Source organism: Drosophila novamexicana, unplaced genomic scaffold (genome assembly GCF_003285875.2).
Source record: "Drosophila novamexicana strain 15010-1031.04,08,12 unplaced genomic scaffold, DnovRS2.1 tig00000434-arrow-pilon, whole genome shotgun sequence".
NCBI lineage: Eukaryota > Metazoa > Arthropoda > Insecta > Diptera > Drosophilidae > Drosophila > Drosophila novamexicana.
The window spans coordinates 2,826,894-2,849,000 of NW_020824802.1; the positions used below are offsets into that span (position 1 = coordinate 2,826,894).

Below are 22,107 nucleotides of genomic sequence, written 5' to 3' on the forward strand. Positions count from 1 at the left end.
TGAAGCCTTGTGGCTCAAATGTTGAAACTTATAGTTAAATTCAGGATGCATAGAATCGATGTTATATTTCAGCTCTCGCCCTACTTTAGGTTGTCCTTGTGGACCACCCTCCCTCCAATGAGAACGGTCGTACCAAGGTCTGCCTCTACGATCCGTTCTTCACATAAGGGCGTGAGTTTATTGCCAAGCCTGCGGTTTCTTTTTACTAGTACTTTTTCACCTACTTCAATGACTCTATTTTACCGATTGTCGTTCAGCCTGGTCCGGAGCGCATGTTGCGCACTCCTTAACTTTGCTGATATTTCCCTTTCAGGTTCGCTGAGAGCACATGGAGGGCATTAAAAGGTCTCTTGTTGATGACTGAATGTATTGTCTTGTTATATTCAATCGTGGTTAGCATTATGACTTCGACTGAGTCACTGATGTTTCTCTCCAGCTTGAGGCAACGTGCAAGCTCGGCTAGAGTGCTATGGAAGCGCTCGACTTGGCCATTGGAGGTGCTATGCAGCGGCGGCGCATTAACAATATGGACTCCGTAGTTGTTTAACAACAGGGTCTTTATCGTTTAAGAATTCATCGAAGGCTCGTTGTCGCAATGAATTGTTCTGGCTGGAAAGAAATTCATGAGCTGCAGTAGTGGAGCTTTTAAGTCCCCGATACTACGCGACTGAATTGGTTGTACGACTGCAAATTTAGAGAACTTATCAACACAGGTCAACAAAAATTGTTCGTCCGTAGAAAAAAATATCAATGTGTAGAAATTCCCCAGGAGTCTCAGGGATCGGAGTTTCTTCCAGCTCTTGTCTTTTCGGGTGCCTATCGATTTTGCTGCTGAGTACATTCTACAACTTTCCACAATTTCCTTAGTCAACTTCGCCATTTTAGGGAAATAGTATTCTGATAACAATTGCTTAACACTTTCTTGAGCTGCTCTGTGCGCTCTATTATGTTCGGCAACGAGAGTTTCTCTACTCTCATCAACGTTGAAGACATCTGCAACTCGGTTTTTGCAGTGCCAGAACTTAGTGCCTGGAAACTTTCGAACTAAGCCATCCTGCAACTGTGCTAGTGTGTGCAGGCTGCAATAGAGGGCACTAACTACATTTGGATTAATCAAGTCAGGGAGGTCATCTAGAAGGGCTGTGCGATCAGTGAAGCTCACTTCATGACGCCTCTTGTCCCCGAAAAGAATGAAGTTGCGTTAAGTGGGGACGCGTGCCTCCTCAATGACAATTTGATTTTGGAAACAATTAAGTTTCGGTTGACTCAATTGTATAGATCGAGGACAGCTCGCTGTGGACTGTGGCTGCGTAGGAATTAGTATTCAGCTCGTCAAGAGCGTTGAGCCGTTGTCACGATAACGCATCAGCAACTAAATTATCCTTGCCTGGGTTCTAAAATATTTGCGCATTCGTTTTCTCAATGCGCGCCTTCCATCTTTTAATTTTGGCGCTCGGGTTTGAATCAGAAACGGCTAAAGTTAACGGTTGGTGGTCCGTGAAAATGTTAATGTCTTTTGCCCCATATAGGTAGTAACGTAGCTTGCTAAGGGCCCAAACTATAGCCAAAAGTTCCCGTTGGTTTCAATGTTCTGGAAATCATTGAGATGGGGCGACCCTCTTGAGAAAGCACTGCCCCTATGACGCAAGCTGAAGCGTCTGTCGTTAGTTCAAACGGCTTCTTAAGGTCAGGGTATCTGAGCATGACGTTTTCTGATGACAAAATGTTGCGTAGCTTTTGGAATGCGTGATGGTGAAGCTCAGAGAGTTCCACCAGGATGTTTCGCGATCTATGTTTACTTACATTCTCACCCTTTAGAAGATCAGAAATGGGGTTTGCTATTAAGGCAAAGTCTTTGATGAAACACCTATAATAACTGGCCAGTCCTAAAAATGATCTGATCTCGAATATATTCTTAGGTTCCGGGAACTCCTGAATCGCTTTGACTCCATTACTGGTTACCACGAAACCAAGAAAACCTACGATTTTCTTAAAATAACGCGATTTTTCCATGGAGATTCTCATATTTGCCTCGTACAAGCTCTTTAAGACCCACTCTACATGTTGGACATGAAAATTTTCGTCTTTTGAGAAGACGATGACATCGTCAACATAGACATAACAATATTTGCCAATTTGCTCACGCAGTACGTCGTCAACAGTTCTTTGGAAGATGCTGGCCGCATTCTTCAACCCAATGGGAAGTCGACAAAATTCGTACTTCACCCGTTAACTGCAAAAGCTGTTTTTTTACGGTCACGCTCTGCTAGCGTGATCGGGTGATAGCCGGATTTCAGGTCCAATGTCGAAAAGTATTTAGCTTTGCCAAGATTCCTTAAAATCATTGGAATATTAGGCATAGGATGCGAGGCGCATATTCTTGTTATCTTGGGATAGGGGTACAGTCGGACATAAGCTGGTTGTTCATCAGTGGTCCTGATAGTGGCCACCACTGATGTGTTATAGGGAAGTGCTTCTTCCGAATCCGCAAAGGCCTTATGTTTACTTTTTAGCATTTTTAGGAATGCATCTTTTACAGCATCGGGTGCGTCGGCGCAGTCAACATTGGTATAAAATGGGTAGAGAAAGAAGATTTTACTGGGCGCACACCTTTTAAATTTAATTCTGATATAATGATATAATTCTTGGAAGCGACCCTGTCGATGAGAAATCTCATTTGGATCCCTGCAACTCTCCTACTGATGTAGGGCAGCAGGGAGCTTCCCCTAAAAAATTGAGAGTGTCTGAGTCATACTCGCTACCATTATCGTCGGCAATTTGCTGTTCTGCTGCTATTGCAGAGCTAGCATACGAACTTGATCAGGCTCGTGAGCTGTGTGATTGACTCTCTGACTCCTCTGTCCGCTTAATCGCCCAGACGTGGCCTTTTTTTTTTGTAGGCTTGAGGAGCGCTAGAGTTAACGTAGGCACCAGCCTACGATGGTTGCGATGGTTGTAGAATTTTTGACACAGATGGATCGACGTCCATTGGTTCCTGTGACCCGCCACCTTCGTTCCACCTGCCACTCTGTTGCTCAAATTGAATTTGTTGCTGTTTCTGTTGTTTAGTGAAGTGAGGATTTTTGGAGCCGCGGGATTGCGGATCCCACTGATGTTGACCCCTATCTTGCTGACGGGCCTGCGGCCTCGGGGTCACTTTTCGTTTCCTATCTTCTTGCCCTTTAGCGAAGCTAGCGGCAAAAGTGTACCTCTTATGGTTACCCTCTACCTCTTGCGCTAGAGCTAGGGCCGATGGTAAGTCCTTAGGCTTTGCCGCGAACAGGACATCCGTCAGGCTACGCTTTAGGCCTGAGACAAAAACACGCAACGCATCATCTCTGAACTTCGTACAGAGCCCTTGTGCCATGCTTGGTTCGTAGGACATGTTGACCTTATTGATGAGAAGAGTAAGCTTTTTCTCAACCTCGTCATAGTATTGTAAAATTGTTAATGAGCCCTGTCTTAGGGTGCTCATCTCTTGATCTATGACGTGAATGCCTCTCTTATCCCTGTATGTGAAGCCGAGACGGTTTATTATGGCATCAAAATTCATTACTGTGTCAGCTGCCCCTCTAATTTTGCTCTTAAGAATGACCGCCTGGTAGTGGCGTGAGCTGCCGTCATATGGCTTGTAAATTTTATATGCCGCTATTGCAGCTTGTCTCCAAGAGGCGTACGTCTCTGGCACCCCCGTAAATTCTGGTAAGCATTTAACGGCGTCCAATTATTCATTACATTGGACGTCATTTCTGATTTCCACCGGCTCATATGCTTAGATCGGCGGTGTTTCTATACTACTGGCAGATATTCTGCCTGCCAATTCTTGTATCCGAGCGTTTAAGGAAGCCCTCAGTTCTGCATCTCTTTGCTTCAATACTGCGCACTGTGCTTCTAAGGCGGAGCCAATGCGGCCTGCACAAAAGTCCTAAGCTGCTCAGGATCCATTCCTATTTTACACCTGTTGTCAGCGATTTTTTGCGGGACGGCTTCCCTGTCTAAGGTGGTGGAGTCGTCTGACTCAGATCCCCACGCAGACCGGTCTCTGTACCTGAGAAGCTGTTCTGTTCATGGACTATACTGTCAACAATAATAACAACACAATTTCAAGGGCAAATAACAAAAGTAAATTAAATGAATGCTGACAGAGAAGAGTTTATTGAAAATTGCTGATGGATGCAAAATTGTGCTACTCAAAGTAAGTTCGAACACAATTACTGCAATTTTAATATTTCTCAATTATGTATTTTTGGATTTTATTTTAAATAATCCACGCAAATTGAAAAAAGTTTGTGCCAAATGATGGCCCACTTACATTTTATTTGATCCTAGTATGCTCTACGTCTAAAACTACTGCTTCCCACGCTGCAGTCGCGAATGCTCTTTTATAATCCCTCGCTGAAATCTATGCGTGTTGGGTTACTTCGCTGCCCAAACCCGCTTGAGAGCTCCAGCGGCTTCGGTGTATCAAATGGCTTTTTATTGGGCTTGTGCCGCTGACGTAAATTGATGTAGGTCAGGCACAGATTTTATTGTTTGCACTGGTATGTTGGGTTTTGCTTTTACCCAGCGCTAAGAGTCTTGTACTGGTAGATTAGTTTTTTACACTGCACAGCACACAAAATAATTATAGAACAAAATGGTCATTAGGCGCCAATTAATATATACATAAAAGCTCCTCGCGGAGTTTCGTTATAGTACTTTATTTTTGATTATTTGATTATTTAAGAAACACAAAATCAATTAATTAATTATTGTTTATAAAACACTGGGCCGATACGCCGTAGTGAGTGAGTTAATTTATGCGCGAAGTCGTTCGGCCGATGTGCCTCAGTGAAAGCCGTATAAAAACTAAACTTACAAAAGATTGATCAAAATGACCTTAGCTATTGTGTGCACAACGGCCGCTAGAATGCTTAGCTTGCGCCTCGTGCGCTGCCGACGTCCAATAACATCTGGCCCAGAGCTATGCCATCATCTGTGGCTGGTGTTATATTGCATTTTGCTGACCCATGTTAGCTCATAAGAACATCCGGGCCAGTGCGATATCAGCATCTGGAGCTGGTGTCGTTGGTCTCTGTTAACTTAAACGCATATGCAGAGTGTGCCTCGCTCTCACTCATTGCTTTGCGCACTTGTGCTCATCTCTTTCTCCATGCATAGCTTCTCAAAATACCCTGAGACCTACAAACTGACCAAACACCAAAAAATTAATACAAGACCACAAGGGGGATACCTCCACCAGCAATAATAGACGCAACAAAAACAACAACGTGCGAGGCTGAGCTCGTATAGTGCGAAGATGGTCTCGCCTTTGTGAAATTTAGCAGACTTGGTAAAACTCCACCGCAAGCCGACCAAGCCGATGCACCTCTTCCGACCAAATGCGACGCTACCAACTGCATCTCAGCAGGCGCAAGTTCGAATTCGCAGAAGAGAGGCAGAAATTCGGGAAGCACGGACAGCACGGCCCGGAAAACACCGCCTAAGCAAGAAAACGACACTAAAGACTCCTGCTACAGCCAGATGAGGCATCTGGGAAAAATCGTGAACGAGATAATCTATCTCGTCAATGAGAAAAAGCCTGTGGTGCGACACGTAAGCCAGGGAATGAAGAATTTGCTGGCACAAATAAAGAAGATCTAGGAGGCAGTGTACGCCCAAATAGAAGACCAGGTGCGGATAGACACAATCTGCCCAAAAAGCTAAAACGACGCTAAGAAGCAACTCGACACGGAACTTGTTACGCAGATCAAGAACCGCATCAACAAGACAGGGAAGACAGTAAGCCCTGCAGTAATCAGACAAACAACTAAGGCAAAGAAAACGAGAAGAGCCACCAACTCGTAGCAGCGCAGTTACAAAAAGCGATCGCCGTTCGCCCTAAGGAAGGAACCGCCATAGAGAGCACGTGGCAGCTAGTGAACCGTCGACCAAAAAAGCCACGTAAAATGCCAATCAGACCAGATGCCCTGCTGGTCAAGTGCAAGGATATGGGTTCAATTGCCGAGGTCCTTCGGAAAGTGCAAAATGATGAATCCGATGAATCCCTTCAAAAGTATATAGAGAACGTCACTAAAATACGGCGAGCAGCCGCTGGAGAGCTGCTGCTACAGATGGAAAAAGCAGGAGACGATCCGACAGCGAAAAAGCTCAAGGCCGTACAAGAGAAGATGGAAAAACTCGCGTAAGTAAAAACTCTGAATATGCCATTGTAGAGGTCAAAGATATCCCCGAGTGGTGCTCACCTACCTATGTCTTGTATGCAGTTTTTGCAAAAATCGACGGAGACATTTTCGTAGAAGAGATGCTTCAAGTGCCTAGAAGAAGCCAACAGGCAAGTGCTACAACTGTGGTGGAACAGACCAGGTATCGAAAGCATGCCATGAGGGACCAGCGTGCATACTATCGAAAGGGACAGAAGAACATGGGACATAACCCTTGTAACATTTGTAAAGGCCGTAAATAAAAGGAACTAAAAAATGAAGATTCTACAGCTTAATTTAAACTTCTACAGAGCCGCGCAGGAACTACTGACCCAAACAGCCAGAGAGATACGATCCGACGTGGCATTACTGAGCGAACCATACACGGCTATGTCTGAAGAGACCTGGGTCCAAAACACCGAACATGGTGCTGCTATATGAAGCTGCGGAAAACCACTACTCCTAGTGAGTGACACAAAAATGGCCCTGGGATACGCAAGAGCCAAGATCGGCAGCATCTATCGGTACAGCTGCTATCTGCCCCGCAGCATTCAACTCGACGAATATGCAACCACATATTGAGAATGCCCGTAAAAGGTGTCACACCGCAAGACGGCTGTACCAGAGCGCAGCAAGGCGAGCGCGACGGGAAATAGCAAACCTGGCCTTGGAGCACGAATCTGAAGAAGCTCGCGCTGCCTACCACTTCTGGCTATTAAGCGACTCAAGCGGAAATGCTGGATGCGACGAAGTAGACACTCAGCCCTTCGGTCAAGCCTACAAAACGGTAATGGGCAAACTCGCAGACAGAGCTACGCCACCATCCTCTTCCTCCCATCGACACAGAACACATAACTGCCGCGCTAAAGCGTATTAAATCAAACAAAGCGCCAGGACCCGACGGCATCCACAATGCAGTGGTGAAGACCATCGCTAGCGCTTTTAGAACTTTTCCGACGAGCTGGAAGTTGCAGAGACTGGTCCTCATCTCTAAAGCCGGAAGGGACCCGCAGGACTCCTCTGCATGCAGGCCACTCTGCATCCTGGACGCGAAGGGCAAGCTCTTCGAGCGTATCATCTGCGATCGACTAGAGAAGGAGATCGCTGACCGCAACGGACTGTCGGACCAGCAGTTCGGCTTCCGTAAACAGACGAGCACTGTCGACGCTATCAAATTGGTAGCGGACACGGCACGGAAGGCCATAGAAGGCACGCGATGGCACGGCGTATCCAAAAAGTACTGCCTTGTGACAACACTACACATAAAAAACGCGTTTAACTCGGCAAGCTAGTCAAATATACTCCTGGCACTCTCCAGGTTGCAGATTTCTGAGTACCTCATCAGTCTTGTTGCCGAATACTTCAAGGACCGGGTACTCATATACGACACGACTGAAGGACGACGCAAGTACGCCATTACTGGGGGCGTTCCTCAAGGATCGGTGCTTGGACCCTTGCTTTGAAGCGTGATGTATGACGGAGTGCTCCGACTTACACTACAACCTGGCTGCAGCATCGTAGGCTTCGCAGACGACATCGCAATTGTCACGGTGGCGAAGTAGAAAGTGCAAGTGGAGAGGAAAACAAATGAAGCATCCCAAAAGATGACTAGGTGGCTTTTAGAAAATGGCCCCAACTTAGCTGCGCAAAAACCAGAGGCAGTTTTTATCAGTAGCCGGAAGCAAGTGGAAATTGCAAACAACACAGTGGACGGCACCGAAGTAATTTCCAAGCCTGCTATAAAATATCTAGGCGTCTTGCTGGATCACAGGCTCATTGCAAAGATCATCTAAGATACTCTACAAATGCACTATCCGGCATAATGGCAAACACTGGAGGCCCTAGACAGCGCAGCAGATGGCTGATCTGCAACGTGGTTCAGCCGATGCTCCTCTACGCGTCATCGATCTGGGGACCAGTAATGAGGATCCGTTCCTAACACTGCAAATGTGGGGCATCGTACAGAAGATGCGCACTCCGAGTCCTCTCCGAGGCCGCACCGCAGCACGCAGCCGGAGACAACACTAGAAGAATGGCAAGCATGATGGGCGTCTGCTTCCAATGGCACCTAGACTAAACGCATAGTCCCGGACCTACGGCCGTGGGTAAGCTGGAAGTTCGGACAAACCGACTTCTATTTGACCCAGCTAATGACAGGACATGGATGCTTTAAAACCTATCTCTTTAGGTTTAGGAATGAGACGGATCCGTTTTGCACACAATGTGCGCGGACCATAAAGGACGCAGAGCACGTCTTTTTTGTCTGACCCAGATTTTCCGCTGAACGGGAAATGCTAAGCCAAAAAATTTGGACAAATTTTGCAGTCACGGACTTAATAGATATCCTACTTAGCTGGCAAAACAATTGGGCTTTAGTTATCCATATGGCTGCAGAAATCATCAAATCCTTGCATCGCGCTGAAAGACAGCGCAATTCAAGTTTTAACTCATGCCATCTCCCCCTAGCGAGGTAATACTTAGCGGCTGTTCAGCGAGACGGAAACGAAGAATAGGTGGTAGTTTTAGTGGGTAAAAGTCCCACACTTTTCGGCTTTAAGTGCTTTCCCTATTCAATATTAAAAAAAAAAATAATGAAAAAAACACACACACACACACTAGGTTTCAGGTAGACAGTGTTAGTATCGAGTCAAAGGCATCCATTAAGTATCTTGGGGTCATGTAAGACAACAGGCTTAGCTTTCGATCTCACGTATGTTAGCCATAAAGCAGCCAAAATGGAGGCGGCCTTTTCGAGGATGCTACCCACCATAGGAGGACCCAGAGCAGCCTCAGAATGAAGATGGCAGACCCCTATAGGCTCAGTGCACTCCACACACGAGGCAGACACAGTATTGGCAAGTATGCTGCCAGTAGATATATTGGCGAAGGCAATGGAGAAAATATACATAGCCTGAATAGCGACGGAAGACGCCGTCTCTATGTACGTCATCCGATGTTCGGAGAGAGCAATATCAATGGGGGGAGGTTTAGTACGTAGGTATTGACGGAGTCAGCAAATCGTGCATACGGTTGGTCCGGGCCATCAGTATCTTATCTTTTCCTCTCCGTGCACAGAAATGCTCAAAGCCGCCAAAATGTAGCCTTTGCACACGAAAAGGCGAGAAATCAACGGACAGGCAGCTTCAGGTGTCCGGCTTCCCGCGAGGCTGTACGCAAAATGAAATGTGAGGGTTACTCCAACTAAACCTTAACCACTGCACAGTTGCTCAAGCTCTCTTCGAGCAGACTGTTAGCGAAATGCGCATAGATATCGCCATTATCAGCGAACCTCACCACCGAGAGGCCAACTGCCCGAGAATATGGACCGCAGATCAGGATGGAAAAGCTGCTCTCCGAGCATGCAGCTTAGCGAAGTTTAAGCTGCATTAGACGCATGACTTTAACGCCTGGGCAGTGGAATGGGGCAGCCAAGCAACTTACGCAAGAGGTCGGGCCCTGTTGAAAAGCTTCGCATCCCTGGATATAGCCCTGTTAAACTTCGGCTTGGAAAACACCTTTAGTCGGGATGGTACCGGACCAATAATCGATTTCACCTTCGCAAGCTCGTCACTTTTTAGCGCAACAAAATGGAAAGTAAGCGACGTATATACCGCAAGCGACCACTCCGCAATAATATGCACGATGGGTGAAGGAACTGCAAGAAAGAGAAGCCTAGGGTGGAAAGCTTACCGCTTTGATACTTTCGACCCCGCGGCCCTTTCGAATGCAGTCCAATCGTTTGCCACAGCCGGCAACGCAGAGAGTCGAGCCTCCCAAATGGCAAATAAACCCATTGCAAACTGGCCCATCGAACCATGCTGCAGCCACCCCGGTGTTTAACGACGAAGTGTCAGTCGATGAGGTGCTGACGATCGCCAGAAGCCTGAATCCCAGTAAGGCGCCAGGTCCGAATGGAATTCTCAACCGAGCGCTGTGTCTACAGCCCGCGCAGCCTTTCAACATGTGCCTAAAGGAGAGAACTTTCCCCTCAATATGGAAACTCCAAGCGCTCGTCCAGTTATCGAAGCCAGGTTAGCCCCCAGACGAACCATCATCATAGAGGCCGATCTGCCTCCTGGACACTTTGGGCAAAGTCCTAGAGAAGCTAATCTGCACCAGGCTTGAAGCAGCTGTCGACGACAATTGTGGCTTGTCCCAAAGTCAATTTGGTAAGAATGTCATTCAGAAAGTACTTGGAGAATGTACACAAAAAAGCAGCAGAATCCTGTCGAGCGCATCCCCCATCTGGAGCGGAGCAATGGCGGTTCCTAGCTACAGCCAAGGCGTAACCTCTATATATCGCCTAAGCGCTCTTCGGATCAGCTGCGCCTTCCGGACGATATCAGGGATGGTTCCGCCCAATGAACTGGCTGAGCATAAAACTGAACTAGATCAGAGGATAGCACGATGGCAATCACGCTGGGATCGCGTATCTTAAGGACGCTGGACGCATAGGCTTATCCCAAACTTGGAAGCCTGGAGTATGGTAATACTAACTTCTATTTAACGCAACTCCTATCTGCCCATGGATGCTTCAGCAGCTACTTGCAGTGATTCAGCTACGATAAAGCAAACGAGTGTTCTTGGTGCGGCAGAGGAATCGTAGAGGACGCCAATAACATCATATTCGAGTGTGGACGTTTCTTAGCGAACAGATAGGAACTGAAGGACAGCATGGGCAGGAACTGGAGGACAGCATAGGCAGACCTATCACGATCTCACAAAAGTTGTCGGTTGGTTGCAAGTAGAAAAGACTTAGATTTATTTATTTACTGATTTTTTTAAAGCAAAATAGGTCCCCAAAGCAAACAAAAAATTAGAATATAAAATATAAATATTTCATTTAAGTCATTTAAGTTTACATGATAGAGCATTTGAATGTATGTGCCTTTTGCTACCGCAGACACAAAAGGCACAAATAATGACGTCACATTTCATCGAGTTTTATTTCTTGTGTTGTTTAGAATAAATTCCTATCTTTTATATGTACATTTAAGTCATTTAAAAATGAATTTTTTTAAAAATGTATAAATTTACTGTACGCAGTGATTGCACACAAAAGACGTCACATACGCAACAGAATATTGCAATCTTCTTAAATTTTTAGACTTTCCTCAGTTTGGCAGACACATTAATGCAGATTTTTTACCAAAATGTGTGAGATGAGACACACAGACCAACAACTATTTGGCGTCGATGCAGTGATACCCCTATTTGTAATATTGGTATATAATTAAAAAAAGAAAACTATTATTAATGATTGTACTAATAATTCCACACTAAATACGGAATTATGTTTCTATCAGACATTGGATAAATATGTATATGTCGGAGTGCGAGTAATATTCTCTTTTCTATAAAGCTTCAGAGCGAAGCGAGTAGCGTCTCCGGAAGCTACAGAACTCAACGTTTTTCCTTTTACCTTCGTATCTCATCGAACCACACTCGGTGACATTGTCGCCTTGCCCTGACAGTTCTAAGCAAAGCGACAATAATGCTTCGAGAACAGTCGCAACATACAACTTCAGTTGCCATTCCCAATCATTGTGAACTACCAAATATTTTGACATTTTTGTGACATTCTACGTGCAACCACACAGACATTCATTATGCGTCGACATGGCCATTTTGACTCTAACACGATCTCGTGCACAATAATTCATAAAGACATATCATTCTAACAATTTCACAATTTAGTACCAAGCCTCTTAAAATCATACTTTATTGCAGATTTTCTTTTCTTTTATTCTTTCTATTTTTTTTTTTTGTTGTTCTGTCATTACACGTCTATAGGCTCTTGCTGCCCAGCAACGATAACATGAAGCGGATCCATACAGGTCTGTCAACCTCTGACCCCTGCCACGATATCACCCGCTTCAGCACGCCGTGATCGAGCACTTGTGCACGGCGTGACTATCATGGTGCGGTCTTAGCCATCGTGTATGAGTCCAACCGCACTCTCTCTCAGTGCCACAGTGTCATGACAAATGTCTTCAAGTTTGTCACACTCATCAGCTCTCAAGACTACCACAATTTCTTTCCTCATTCATTTTTTTATAATAACACATAGTCTCCTTGTTTTTATCAAGCCTCGTTTAATTATATGCTGCCATAATTGAAACATTTTTACTGAACATCTTTCCTGATCCGCTATTATGCGGCTTGGTACGCAAAACAAAGATACAGCCGATGTCGTCGGCAAGAAAATTTCCTGATATAAAAAATATCAGAATAATGACATTGTTCAGCCATACGCTAATTGCTAGAAAATTATTGCCAAATTAATTCGCTGCCCAACAAATAGTGGCGAAAATATTTGATTGCCATGGCAACAGCAAGAGTCTCCAATTCATATAAATGGTATCGTGGCTCAGCAGGTGAAACAACCTTACTGTAATATTCAACAACATAGGACTTGCATCGGTATGTAACTCGATTGGATACAGGCTTTTGTGTAAGAATAGAAATTAATTTTTTTTCGGATTCCAACTAATATCGTTATTTTCTGATGTTAAAAGAAATAACGGTTTCATAAAACAAGAAAATGCTTGCATGAATTGCCGAAAGTAGGACGCTAGTCCAATAAATTTTCTTAAAGCAGAGACCGACTGAGGAGGTGGTAGGGCAGTCAACGCTAAAATTTTAAGCGAATTTGAATGAATTTCACCAGCACTCACTTCATATCCTAAATATCGAACAGATGACTTAAGAAAAGAAAACTTTTTTACATTAAATGAAAATCCAGCTTTAGTGAGAACGTCATGAGTAATTTTTAGCCTTTCCAAGGCCTCACCCTTCGTTAAAGCTACTATCAGTATGTTATAATATAAAAATCTACTATAAATAATCTTTATAAAGGGTGTTCATCATCCCCTAGATTCATCAAATTATTAATTATTTTCCATAAAACACCGCTCTTTGAAACTCCTTTTATGCATGAGATGCACTTCTGATGTCGGAGTGCGAGTATTATACTCCATTCTATAAAGCTTCAGAGCGAAGCGAGTTTCGATGTCTAGAACAGTCGCAACAATCATTATTGCGACATTCTACGTGCAACCACACAGACATTCCTTATACGCCGACATATACACACAAGTTAACAAATAACCCTCGCTTGCTAGACCCCTTATATTTACAGTTCTCTCGCATGGGCATTGTGTTGACGAATCAGTACAATGCCCGGCTAAAAAGTAGTCACTCGTAACATGACACTTGCCTATGTCGCAAGTTGAATTGTTAATCAGTTATGCTAAGTTTTATGCTGAGTCGGCATTGCCGGCTATGATTTGGGTAGCTTAAACTTCTGGTTTTGGCTTTAGCTTTAGTTTTAAGATCCAACAATATTTAGTTTTGTAAAAACACTCGATTGTGAAACATTAAAGTCATACTTAGTCATTCATCAAATCATCATTATTAATATTATTTGATATTTTATTTCTGAGCACAAGGCTAGTAATAAGAAAGCGAAGTCAAGCTTTCCACCCTAATCGTCCTAAGAGTACATTTACATTCAGTCATTCTGCCATTCTGCCCAGCAACCTGCCCAGAAGACTTATTTGGATTTAACTATGGTAATCTGGTCAGCAACCTGCCCAGAAGACTTAATTGGATTCAACTATAACTCAATCTGACCAGCAGCCTGCCCAGAAGACTTAATTTATATAAGAAGGTTAGTGGTATTTGGTTAAAGCCCTTATTAGTAGGTCAAATTGTGTTTTTTTTTTAACGCGAATCCCGATGAGAAACAAATGCCAAGTTGAAAGCGAGTGGAGAAGAAGAAGTCATGACTTTGTGACTTTGCGAATTATAGGCATATCAGTGCTAAGATACCACAACAATGAGAAAGAAGATCAAAACAAAAAAAATAGCAAGGATTGACTGTTTAGATTATGGTTGTTGTTGGTTTTTATAGAACATGTTGTAAAGTTGTCTTAGAATTTTGGGTATCGGCAAAAGTAGCTTTAGACAGCCGGGTGTTGTGTTTGCAATTTGTGTTAGCAACCTCGGTATCGCTCAAGAAGTATTTTGAAAAAGATCTTTTGATCCAAATGCCTCCTCTGTCTGTTTATTACTCAATGTATCGATACAAATAATAGGAGATCTTGGAAGAGTTTTTGTCGAATAAAGCTAAGTCGACTTCTGTGCGTCAAACAATCCTGTCTTTTGTTCAAAAAAGGTATTATTAACGACTTAATTTTTCACTTTAAATATACAAATTAATTTAAATACATATATGTTCCTCGCCAAACATTAGTTTTTAGTAATAAGGAAAAATAAAAATTCCATTGCCAGGGTTCGCACTCACAACTAACCGCACTACTTGCCGCCGCCTCTACTCAACAGCCATACCAATCATTAATTCGTAATGAGAATACACGAATTAAAATAGCAGCACAGTACAATCGCAATTGCAATGCTGTTAATAGAATTCGAAGCAGCCGTGTATGAATGTATGTGTGTACATGGGTACAGAAATTCTTGGAATTTGCGCTATCTGCCGCAAACACGTGTTTCTTAGCCGACATTAATACAATTTTCCACTGGATATCTTATTGTACCATAGAATTTTTGTATATTTTCAAAAAGTCAATTGCATTTAAATTGTGGCTTAAATTGGTGGGCAATACAAGTTCGGTTGGTTCTGATATCCTTGCGTTCATACATACGGATAGACGGACGGACGGACAGGCAGACGGACAAGACTAGATTGACTCGGTTCTGTGAACGTGGATTGTGGGCCACCAACCAAAATATTAGCTGGGGTAAGAACAGCAAGGTCTTCTGGATCTTCTGAAATGGGATGCAGTGGTCTAGAATTACTGACTGCCGTTATGCGGCACACAAGGGTACGAAGCTCTTTGAACCCCAGAAGAGTTGATCCCACGACCCGATAGAAGTGATGTTTTGCAGTTTTTAGCGTCGCCTTCCAAAGGCTACCAAAGTGAGGGGAGCGCGGTGGAATGAAGCGCCAGTGAATTGTGTCCGCCAAACAAAACTGGAGCACAGCCTCTTGATGACAGCTACTGAGGAAAAGATTTTTTAGCTCCAACAGCTCGTTTTTGGCGCCGACAAAGTTGGTGGCATTGTCAGATCAAATCTGACGTGGCTTGCCACGAGTGCATATAAAGCGCTTTAGAGCATTGAGAAATGCACACGTAGATAGATCCTTGTTCAACTCCAAATGAATGGCTTTTGTGGCGAAGCAAATAAATACGCTGATGTAGCATTTTATAGGAGCTTTGGTTCGAGTGTCAGGCTTGTAGAAGAATGGTTCGCAAAAGTCCACACCAGTTATATCAAACGCTCGAGTTTCAACAAATCGCTCCTTTGGAAGATTAGCCATTACGTGCTCCACCAAGCGGGGCTTGTTCCGGAAACATCTGATGCATTTGTTTACCATGCTGGAAATAGTTTTACGGCCACCAATCGGCCAATATTGCAAACGAATTGCTCACAACAAAGCTCGTGGTCCAGCATGGAGATTCCGCTCATGAAAGTGAGTGACACGGACGATGGTAACTGGATGTTGTCTAGGCAGTATAATAGGATGATGGGCCTCATAAGGAAGGTTTGACTCGAAGAATACCAAATTCATCCTGAAAGGGAAATAATGATGTGAGTGTAAAAAAGTATGAAGGACCCAAAACGTATGTTGGGGACCAAAAGTCCGGGGCGCCGAATACGATGGATAAACTGGTACACATAGGTAAATACTCGTTGAATAGCAGAAAAGGAATTCACATATTTGCACCTTAATATGGCATCATCTGCAGGATCTGTGATCAGCAACACTCTTTTGGTTTTTCAAGAAGACAAGTCGCAGACCATCACCTTTGTGGACCAGTCAAAAATTCCGGACCACATGACCAAAGTTTTGACTGTACAAGCTCGTTGAGAGTGGCCCCTCTGGAAAGAATGTCAGCTGGATTACTGGCTGCTGAAACATAATGCCACTGGAAGCCCGCGGTGAGCTCCTGGATAGTGGCGATCCGATTTGCAACGAATACGTTGAACTTAGACGATTCATCTCGGATCCATAATAGACATATTGATGAATCTGACCAACAATAGATTGTACCGGTAAATAATTTCATTTCACTTCCTGCACTCGTGCTTTAGAGCAAAATATGCGTGAACTCGAATGATGTCTCTTTGAAACTACATAAATGCAAGCTCCGTACGCGATAATGCTGGCGTCACAGAACCCGTGAACCTCTACATCGCACATTGTATTGCAAGCCAACCGGGGGAAGGTTGATAATTGAACATTGCTGAAAGTTTGGCAAAGCTCCTGCCAGGCAGTATTTAGAGAAGTTGGAAGACTCTCATCCCAATCAGAGTTTCCCTTCCAAAAAAGGTGCATAAGGATTTTAGCCCTAACGATGACTGGTCCAATTAATCCTAGTGGATCGTAAAAAGGAGCTATAGTGGACAGAACAGATCTCTTGCAAGGTTTAAGTATCTGTCTATCAGTTGAAGGATCCCATGCAAGGCCCAAGGTTTTAGTAATGTCGCTTTTATCGCTAAATTTTAAAAACGAGTCCATAACCTTGTCAGGGACGCCTTTTAGCACTGCAGAGTGACTCGAGCACCATTTTCTGAGCTCAAAGCAATCTTTAGAGAGGATGCCCTTTGTTTGATTTAATACGTCGATCGCATCTTGGACCGAAGCTCCGCCAGATATAAGGTCATCTATATAGAAATCTCGTCGAAGAATTTTTGCTTCAATTTGAAATGATTGTTGCTCGTCGACTGCCAATTGATGCATTGCTCGAACAGCAAGAAACGAAGCTGATTTTGTGCCATACGTAACTGTGTCCAACTTAAAGACACTTATTTCAGAATCAGTAGAATTACGCCACAAGATGCATTGTAGGTAGTTATCTGGGACGTAACTCTGACACAGCGATACATCTTGCCAATGTCTCCAGTAAGAGCAACAGGGAATGTGCGAAATCGGATCAAAATGTTAAACAGCTTCGGTTATATAACGGGTCCAGCCATCAACACTTTATACAGCGAACATCCAGTGCTGGTGACAGCTGATCCATCAAACACGACACGAAGTTTGGTGCTCGTGCTTTGTTCCTTCACGCAATGATGAGGGAAAAAATATTTGCATAAACGTAACGACTCTCGACAAAAGTCATATGTCCGAGCTCCATATACTCTTGAATGAACGCGCAATACTGGGATTTAAGGTTGGGATGACGATACATCTTTCTCTCAAGCGATATAAATCTGCGAAATGTTCTTAACATATTGCTCCTTACAGTCAAGCTCTTCCTTTGTTGCTTTAGCAACAGGCTCTGGAAAACTTTCTACTTCCCAAAATCGTTGAATTAACTCATCGGTTCGGCCATCAGACTCAGTGCAGGCATCAGTCGATACACGATTTGCCAAAAGAGAGGTACCGCCGTGCTGGGAACCGCCACCTGCAAGCCACATGTGCGACCAGTTCCGGAATGGCATGTTCGTAAAAGATGTCCCCTTTTAAGGCAGTTGAGGCATAAAGATAATCGTTTTGCTTCCTAGAGACGCATCTCTGGAGACAAATTGCCAAATATTGGGCATTGACATATATTATGCTCTTCATCATTACAAAATACGCAAACATCAGCCATTGAGCTAGTAGCAACGAGTGATGTCCTACTGGGGTTAGTCTTTTTGTTCTTGCCCACCTGAAAGCTCGGCGTATAGGTTCCCATAGCGTAATCCACACTCTCTAGGGTTCTGCAGCGTTGATCCAAAAATGTGGCAATTTTTGCCCATGATAGAATTAAATTTGCAAAGGCGGGATCCTCCTGCTTCTCTTCCCACTTCGCCTGCGTAGCAGGATCTTGTTTTTGCAGTAGCACCTGAACAAGGATGCAACCAGCAATTTGCTCCTTGCTACCCAAACTGGTGAGTGCACGAATATGGGCATTAAACTTATCCGACAATTCACGCAGCATGCCAGCGGAGCCATTCTCTACCTTCTTGAGCCCCAGCAGTTCAACGATGTGTGCCTGAAATACTAATCGACGGTTATCAAATCGTTTTTGCAATAAATTTAATGCTATTGAAAATTTAGCCTCTGATATTTCCAATGACCGAATGGTATCCAGCGCAAAGTCTTTCAACCAGAGCCGCAAGTGCTGCATTTTTTCAATGTTTGTGAGTAAGGGAGTAAAGCTGTGAACATTGAAAAGAAATCTGACCACGCTCTGGATCTAGTCATTGACGGAGCAGCAATAGGCTTATTTAGAAATGTGGAGCTGGCCGGCAATGCTCTACTGCGCTTAGCGATTTCAAACCGCACCGAAGTCTCCAAAGTTACTGAAAGCTCATCAAAAGCGTCGCGTAACTCACTGCCGATTTCGTAAAGTCTAGTTGTTCCAATTTGTTTTGAGCGTTTTCGAATGCAGATTCCTTTTTTTCAATCCGCTTGAGCAGCACCGACAATGCAATTTCATCATTATTGGCAAAGTGCGTTTAGGTGAGGCTAGATTGGCCTACAGCACTGGAACTTTCCATGGCAACCGAAGAAAATGAAAAAAGGTAATAAAAAAACAAATTAAGACTGCACACGAAAGTTCGTTGACCGTTGACTTATTGTCAGCACTGTACTCTTAAGCGCGCGCAACAGTTAATGCATGTAGGTGTATATATGTAGACAGACTCCGCCTTACTCCAATTTCCCGCTTGACACTTGCTCGTACATATGTATGTATATAAGAGCGGCTTTTAATTGCTTCCGAAACTAGTAACAACCAGCTCAATTTTAATTTAAATAATTTTATGCAACAATATAATGTTAAACAAGTAAGAGGTTCTAGTCGGGAGAGCCCGACTAGGGAATACCCTGAACACTCTTATTCCAACACCAAATAAATTAAAAAAAAAAAAGTTCCCTTGGCAGGGTTCGAGCTCGCAACTGATCGCACTAGTTGCTGTCAACTCTACTCAACAGCCACACCAGAAAAAAAAATACTTTCCAATACAGGACTCGAACTCGCACCACTTGCTATGCCTCTACTCAGCAGCCACACCAAAAATTAAGTACTTATGAGAAAAAAAAACTAAAATAGCATTACAGAAAAAAGCAATTACCATGCTGTTAGAATACTATATAATGCGAAGCACACGCGCATGAATGTGTGTGTGTACATGTATACAGAAATTCTTAAAGCTGCTGCCCCATCCAATTGCGCATATAACTTTTATTTTATATTATATATATATATCTTATATATATATTATTTATATTGTGGCTTAAATTGGTTGGCCATACAAGTTGGGTTACTAACTTGATTTATAGCCATGTGTGTGTGGTAGCGGGGAGGTGGCGATAGGTATAATATTCTAAAAGCAACATATCATGTTTGGTGACTCTAGCTCATTTACCCAATTTGCTCAAAAGTCAGGATGACGATATCGATTTTATCGATTGCTTGGAAACGGAGTTAGTTATCGATGATCGGAATCGAATCGATCTGCGCAGGCATTAGGAGGACCTACATCTAAAATTGCAGGTCTCTAGCTATTATAGGTTCTGAGATCCCAGCGTTTATACATACGGTCAGACGACGGACAGACAGACGGACATGGCTAGATGACTCGGCTATTGATGCTGATCAAGAATATATATACTTTATGGGGTCGGAGATGCTTCCTTCTGCCCGTTACATACATTTGCATTTTGTACAAATATATATATATATAGTATATAATGCTTCTGTCGCCAGAGCGGCAGTGCGGGAACATGTAGTGAAAGTTTTTTTTTGTTTGTTTTTTTTTTTGATAATATAATTTAGAATTGAAATTATAATAATTGCATAGCTGATTAATTAATATAAAATTTGAATAAATTAATGTTAAATACAAATTCTTTTGTTTTTTTTTGTTCTTCTCTTATTTTTTTGGTGGCCAACCATTCCTTCTTGAAAGGTTATTTTTTTTTACTTATTACTTTTTACTTATTAAACAATATTACACCTACTTTTTGTTTTTTACCTAAAACCCATCCTGTTTTCTGAGATAATTGGGTAAATAATTAGAGCTAGAGTTTTTACCTGAAACCCATCCTGTTTTCTGAGAAAATTGGATAAATAATAAGAGCTAGAGTCACCAAACATGATATGTTGCTTCTAGAATATTATATATATTTCAATAGTATTAAGTATATTCTGAAAGTATGTATTTGTGCCCTCTGAATGTACGGGCACAGTTATAGTCATATACCATTGGTACGCAGCCAGCATAAAATATAGTACAAGTAATCTCCGAGCACAACGGTCACCCAGGAAAAGCCCACGCTTGAACAATGGCCAGGAGATAGCTACCACGGCGAGTGGGGCGCAGCCTAAGCGGACAACTAACATTGTGAGGAATGTATCAGAAATGCAGTGAGTGTACATAGACACAGCACAGGCAGGGCCTCCATACCATTTATAGAGTTACCATTTGTACGCAGCCAGCGTAAAATATAGTATATGTTATCTCCAAGCTAAGTAGGATTACACAACGGTCACCCAGGAAAAGCCCACGCTTGAACAATGGCCAGGAGATAGCTACCACGGCAAGTAGAGCGCAGCCTAAGCGGACAAGTAATATGGTGAGCACTGTATCGCTGTAAGCGCGCCATAAAGCCTTAGCACCGTGGAAGTGGACACAAGTGTACAACCTGCCGGCACTGTGGCCGCGGGAGTGAGTGCACGAGCCAGCATATTGACAGGAGGGCCACGCCCACGCACGAAACTCTCAAGTACGCAAGTCATGGATTTTATAAAGAGAGTCGCTGCGCTAGAGCACGAGTTAAAGAGGTCAAGCACATGTGAGTACAGTTACTAATCCCGTTAAGTTGAGTAATGTTGACGTAGTGAAAAGCCATCGTCGAGTGGAAATTTGAGTTAACCGCCAATTATGAGTGAAGTCCCAAATTCAAGTGTTAATTTGAGTGAAACAACAATTTTGAGAGAAACTGCCATTTTGAGTATGTCGCCATCTTTGTGTGAGGCATTGCCTACGTCATTGAGTGGAAATTTGGGACCACAGTTGCAAACGGTAGAGCGGACTACACTTGTGGATAACTGTTCTACAACATCAAGTCGCTCGACGCCATATTGTTCTGCAGGAATACACCCCGGCACAAGAAAACCAACAAGCGATAATTTTGGAGCCAACGCAGGCAACTGGGAACTTCGCATGGGCGACTCCCAGGAACGATGTATGCCTGCTACGCAAGTTACCACATCTACCCCAGTTTGGAGGCCAAGCTGAGCTATATTCTTCTTCGCGTTTACGGAAACAACTTTGGAGTGCAACTGTACGAATTTGGAGAATAATCAGCGATTGTTGAAGGCACTCAAAGGCGAAGCACGTGAATCTGTGAACAATTACGTTTTAGATATGGCCGCCCAAAAGAGAGAGGTGCAGGCAATTCAAGAGCACAGCATAGCTAAAATCTTGCCATTTGCTACACGAGTGAGTAACCTTGCCGCCTGCAAACGGGGAACAGCATTTAGCGAATCCTACACTGATGGAGGATTTGGTCGCTAAGCTACCACCAAGCAAGAGAGCGAAATGGGCCAGACATGCAGCTACGATTGGGCCTTTTTCGTTCATTTTAGCGCGTAGTTAACGGCCTACGCCAATGTGGTATGTACGATTGTGGACGTCGATAGTAAAGAGCAAAAGCGTGCTGCATACCAGCATTAACCGGAATAATGAAGGGCGACAACGACGTCTCACCAAACAGTGTCCAATCTGTAATGGCAACACGCAGTCAGAGACTGCAACGAGTTTAACTTAGCCTCTCCACTAAAAATGTGGACGTTTGTAAAAAGGCACCGGCTTTGTTTCTCGTGTCTACTAGATGGCCTTATGGCAAGAGTCTGCAGAACGGCCAACGAATGCTAAG

General features: G+C 43.6%; 1 protein-coding gene across 1 annotated transcript in view; it reads right to left on the bottom strand.

Moving 5' to 3' along the window:
* Positions 1–22,107, bottom strand: part of LOC115760413 (putative uncharacterized protein DDB_G0283779) — a 30,146-nt gene that overhangs the window by 139 nt on the left and 7,900 nt on the right. The gene's annotated exons all lie outside the window — the stretch shown is intronic.